This window comes from Nicotiana attenuata, unplaced genomic scaffold (genome assembly GCF_001879085.1).
Source record: "Nicotiana attenuata strain UT unplaced genomic scaffold, NIATTr2, whole genome shotgun sequence".
Classification (NCBI taxonomy): domain Eukaryota; kingdom Viridiplantae; phylum Streptophyta; class Magnoliopsida; order Solanales; family Solanaceae; genus Nicotiana; species Nicotiana attenuata.
Window position 1 is genome coordinate 55,416 of NW_017674953.1, and position 6,365 is coordinate 61,780.

A 6,365-nucleotide genomic window follows, 5' to 3' on the forward strand; every position below is an offset into this window, starting at 1 on the left:
GTAGCACGTGTCCTCACCATCTGTGAGAGAATAGAAGACAGTAGTTTAGAATTGATGTCAAATCGCACGACCAGGAAATCAAATGAAATGAAGATTTTTCCTAAACAGTTACATAGCCTCTCGTAGATAAGTACAGACGTCTCCGTACCGATCAGCGAGACTCTAATAAACCGGCCTGTATTCCGTGACTCCTATGAACCTAGAGCTCTGATACCAACTTGTCACGACCCCAGTTTGCCCTCCGTGAACATGTCGTGATGGCACCTAGTGCCTACGACTAGGTAAGCCTAATAATGCAGAAAAACAACATAACTTGCGGAATAATTAATTAAAACTGAGCAACTAAAAGAAAACTGTATATAAATGCCGCTCGGCATATACGACTCAAAAATGCGGAAGTCTACAATACCATCCCAAAACCCGGAAACTCACGGGAACACAAGCTAGAAGAAGTACTGTAAATGCTCTAATCTCCAGAATGTCTACATCAAGGGTACGATAGAAGGCTAACTACTACAGATAGAGTAAAGAAGGAGACTTTTCTGTCTGCGGACGCGGCAGATGTACCTCGAAGTCTCCGTAGCTCTTCCTGCCTCAAGGATAGTGCGCCTGGGTGGAGGTACCTGGATCTGCACATGAAAAACATGCGCAGAAAGGGCATGAGTACACCACAGCGGTACTCGTAAGTGCTAAGCCTAACCTCAGTTGGGTAGGGACGAGGAAGGTCAGGGCCCTACTGAGGTAAAAATATAATAATAAGCCTTGCAACAGTATGAAGTACACAGAAATAATGAATAAAACTATGAAGTAAGACAAGTTATACGAAGCAACAATAACACGCAGAGAATAAGGTAACACAGAGTGAAACAACTCAATATCAGTACCAACAACGAGGATCTCCCAGGATACTGTCCTGTAGTCCATTTCATCAACTGTCCGAGGAGCTCCCGGGATACCGTCCCGTAGTCCATCATATGAGTATATCCGAAGGATCTCCCGGGATACCGTCCCGTAGTCCAACTATCAATGTGCGGGGGATCTACCGGGAATCTAACCCGTAGTCCCAAAGTAAAAGTGCAGGGGGATCTACCGGGAATCTAACCCGTAGTTCCAAAGTAAACAAACAAGGGGGGAGCTACCGGAATCCCACATCCGTAGTCCCAATGTAAATGCGCAACCAGAACCAGAAGATATTCAGAAATGAAGTACGAAAAATACAAGCAACAGGTAGTACTAGCCTAACATGCTTCACGTAGTACAGTCAAGGCAACTTAAGCAAATAGGCAATTTAAATCAACTAAACATGCTTTTCTAATCTAACACAGGTTATAATTGCAAGTAGAATAACGCAAATACGAAAGAAATTCAGTCTCAATATCTTAAGTAAAAATCGGGTTTTCAACAATTAGCTCAAGTACGCGCTCGTCACCTCACGTACAAGGCATTCAATTACCAAATATCATATCCTAAGGGGGAAGGTCCCCCACACAAGGTTAGACAAGCCACTTACCTTAAACCAGCTCCAAAATCAACTCGAAACCACACCTTTGCCACGAGTATCCGACTCCAAATGGCCCAAATCTGTTCAATTCAATTACATATCGTAAATAACATCTCAAGCAACTGATTCTACTATTTAATTTAAAGCTAAGACGCGAATTTAGGTAAAATGACCAAAATGCCCCTCAGGCCAACATCTCGGAATCGGATAAATTTTACATTTTCAGAACCCTCGTACTCTCACGAGTGTACCCATATAGAAATCTCTCAAATCGGAGGTCAAACACCCACTCAAAACTCAATAACTTGGTCTATGAAGTTTTACCCATTTTTCATTCAAAAATCGAAAGTAAGGAGGAATTCGTGATTAGATTAGTGGGTTTTAAGAATAAGGGGGTAGAGAATCGTTACCTAGTAGTTGCCCTCGAAAAACCTTCGAAATTTCTCCCAAATGCGAGCTCCCAAGCTTGTGTTTTGATAAAAATGGCAAACCCTCGGTTTTGAAATGTTTATAACTGCCCAGGCCCGTTATGCATCGCGAACGCGGAAGTAAGGTCGCGTTCACGGAGAAGAAAAATTTAAGCTGCCAAAAATGCCCTTCACGATCGCGAGGGGGAGGGCGCGAACGTGAACGCGAAGGCCTGGGATCATGAAGCTACGCGAACGCGACGTCTGGAACGCGAACGCGATGAAGAAAATAGCAAGGTCCAGAAGTTACCTTACGCGGACGCGTGATAGCGTTCGCGAACGCGAAGAACGGACTAGCATAGCTACGCGAACGCGAGGGTTTTTATGCGAACACGAAGAGGAAGTTGGTCCTCCTCCAGAATTACTCTATGCGAACGCGTGGAGGAGGACGCGAACGTGAAGAAGGAAATGGAACCTGCAACTGCTGTAGGATTTCTGCAGCTTTTTCAAACTCCAAAATGCTCCGTTGAGCATCCGAAACACACCCGAGGCCCCCGGGACCTCAACCAAACCTACGGACATATCCCATAACATCATTAAAACTCGTCCAATCCTTAAACCACCTAAAACAACGCCGAGAACCCGAATTAATCAAGGATTTGAGCCTAAGAACTTCGTTTTTCATCAAAATACACTTTCGTCAAAAACCTAACCAAAACACGTCCGAATGACCTGAAATTTTACACACACATCCCAAATGACATGACGGAGATATTGCAGCTTCCGCAGTTCCATTCCAACCCTCGGATCAAAAACTCTCTATCGGACCGGAAACTTCAAAAATTCAAACTTCGGCATTTCAAGCCTAAATTAGCTGCGGACCTCCAAAATACATTCCGAACACGCACCCAAGCCCGAAATCACCTAACGGAGCTAACAGAACCATCGAATTTCCATTCCGAGGCCGTCTTCACACTGTTTCGACTACGGACCACTTTCCAACACTTAAGCTCTCATTTAAGGACTAAGTGTCCCAAAACTCTCCGAAACCCAACACCGAACGTCCCGGCAAACCAAAATAGCGGAACTGAACTTAGGGGAATCTGTTAATAGGGGATCGGGGCGTTAATTCTTAAGACGACCGGCCGGGTCGTCACAGTAATACTTATAAAGTACTACATGAGAAAAAGATTCAAAAATATAAGAACAAATAGAGAACTATAGATTCTATTCATTTAAGTACTAATAAATTTCTTAACATAGAACCAATGGTCATATTTAAGAGGAATGAAAATAGGGAAATTAATTAAAGGTGACAAGGAAGGACGAATTATTTTGGTACTTCACGAAGTTAATACATAGATTGATTTTGTTACCATTAGGCAGTTGAAGAAGTGGGATGAAGTGCTCGAGGTGACGCGTTTGGTATTCCTACACGAGTTCTGTGAGTAGTAATCTTACCGCAATTTATGTTTTTTATAACCTGCATGGTTTTTACATGATTCTGAAAATAAAATGTTTTACCGAACGTTTGAAATTGCATGTGGGACAAGTCCTTTACTTGATATGGTACTGAACAGTTTACTTGAGATGTTTACAGTTATTTAAGATGTTCTCACCGTTACTAGACATATTTTACTGTTACTTGAGATATGATTACCGTCACCGAAATTGATTACATGATTTGATAAGAATTGAAATGCCATGTACTATTTTGAAAATGCTTTTATATGAATATTTACGTTTACAAAGAAAGTATAAATGGGAGGAGACTTTGAAGGATCCCATATGTCACGACCCAAAATTCACTAAGGGTCGTGATGGCGCCGGACACTGTTGTCAGGCAAGCCAACCAAAATACTTGTTTAAGTTCTCATTTTAAACTTTTTGAAAAAACTATGGTTTTTCCTTCAATTTTACTAGTAAAAGACAATCCTTACAATGTAAATAAAAGAATGTTTGGAAGTAAATACAAGATACCCAATAATCATCCCAGAACCCGGTGTCACAAGTACATGAGCATTTACTAGTGAATGAAATAAAATACAGTGACTGTCCGGAATACAAGTGGACAGAAATGAAAATACAGTACAATACTCTGAAGGAGACTCTGCTGACCACGGGGCGTCTCGATAATGCAGCTCACCTAAGTCTTCGTACCAACCATGCCACTAGCCACACATAAACCTGTGCAACAAAAATGCACAGCAAGTGTAGTATGAGTATGAAAACAATGTGTACCCAACGAGTATCCCGTCTAATCTCGAAGAAGTAGAGACGAGAGGTCGATTTCGACACTTACTAGTGGTCCATTAGTAATATATTATTAATGCGAATAATCATGGATTTATTAAGAACGGCAGTAATTTCAAATAAGTCACGAACAGGTAAAAACGTTCCTCTTTTAATATTAAAAACGTCTCCGGTAATTCACTAATTTATAAATTTTTCAATTATCTACAAGCCGGGGGAGACGAAAAATATCAATATCAATAAATCTCAAGGCAAGCAATACAAGCATGCGCAAATCATGCCGAGGACGTACGGCCCGATCCAACAATATTTAAACTGTGCACTGCCAGAGGGTCGAACAGCGCGAACCATAGATGCATCTATTTAATCTACCGAGGCGTTCGGCCCGTTCCACAATAGATAAACACATTCAAACAGTCAAATCAATAATTCATCAAGGAGCAAATATTCAGGAAAAGACAAGTTTCTCTTTTAAAAGTCAAGAAATGACATCTAGCCTTTTAGAAATTCATTTACACGTTCGATATGTTTTAACCATTTTTAAGTTTGTCAACAAGGTTGCAAGTATTACAAGTAAGCATGCTTTTTGACCCTAAACTACCCGGACTTAAGCATAATAGTAGCTACGCACGGACTCTAGTCACCTCGTACGTACGTAGCCCCCACAAATAGGAGCACATAACCAATTAACTCACCTATGGGAACAATTTCCTCGTACAAGGTTAGAAAGGAGATTCACCTCGCTCTGAAATTTTCATAACCGGCTTCCAAGACCTTCCAACGACTCCAATTGATGCACAACTCCCCAAAACTATTCAAATAACGGGCAAACCAATAAAATTCACTCTAATACTTATAACAATTCAAATTATATAAGTTCCCAACTCTGCTCGAAAAGTTGACCAAAATGCCCTCGGGCCCACGTGCCCGGATTCCGAAATTTCTCGAAGATAAATTCTACCCGTAGCTTTACTAACTCAAATATACAATTTGCTCAAATTTTCACGCTCAAGTTCAAGGTGAAAGTCCAAAATTCCAAATTCTAGGTCTTTCCCAAAAATCCCAAATTTATACTAATTTTCCATGTCTAAATCCATGTAAGATCACATATTTAACTCAAAAATAGGAAGAAATCACTTACCTAGTATTGCTTGGTGAAAATCCCTCCTTGAGCTCTCCAAAATCATCCAAGCCAAATAAAAGAAATGAAAGAAATGGGCCAAAACTCGTGTTTAAAACAATCTGCCCAGGCTTCATCGAGTTGAACCTTGCGCTGTGCAGGTTGTACATCCTATTACCATTTTCCCCTGCTGTACACTTTCTGTTAAAATGCCCATAACTCCTTGTGAAAATATCCAAATGACAAACGGTTTGAAAATTTAAAAACTAGACTCGAAGATCTTTCATTTGATAGGTCGTACACCATATAACTCTTTATATATTCCGAGATATGAGCTTCTAAAGTCGACTCCATGCATCAGAAAATTATGTCAAAACTGCTCCACCAACCATCTTCAATCGATCATATCTTTCTGATAAAATGTCCAAATCATGAATGGTTTAACTTTCTGGAAACTAGAATGCAAGGGCAACAACTTTTCTGTTTTGCAAATTTTCAGATTCCTTTTAGATTTCGAGATATAAGCTTCCAAACTAGCCTCCTCGATTGCACCATTGCTGTCCAAAACAGCAGCTGCATCAGAAAAAGCAGCAACTTTTCAGCAGCTTCAAATTTTCGAAATCGATCCGTTAGCCTTCTGAAATCCACCCGAGACCCTCAGGACTTCAACCAATTATACCAACATGTCCCAAAATACAATACAAACTTAGCCGAGGCTTTAAATCACATCAAACAACGCCGAAATCATGAATCGTACTCCAATCCAAACTTTATGAACTTTGAAATTTCAAATTTCTACATTCGATGCCTAAACCCGTCAAATCACGTCCGATTAACCTCAAATTTTGCACACAAGTCATATTCGACATTACGGACTTGCTCCAACTTTCGGAATTGGAATCCGACCCCGATATCAAAAAGTCAAACTCTCGGTCAAACTTCTCAAAAACCTTCAAATTTCTATCTTTAGCCAAATGACTTCACAATGACCTATGGACCTCCGAATTCACTTCCGATCGCGCTCCCAACTCCAGAATCACCATACGGAGCTATTCCGAGACTCGGAATCCCAAACGGACATTGA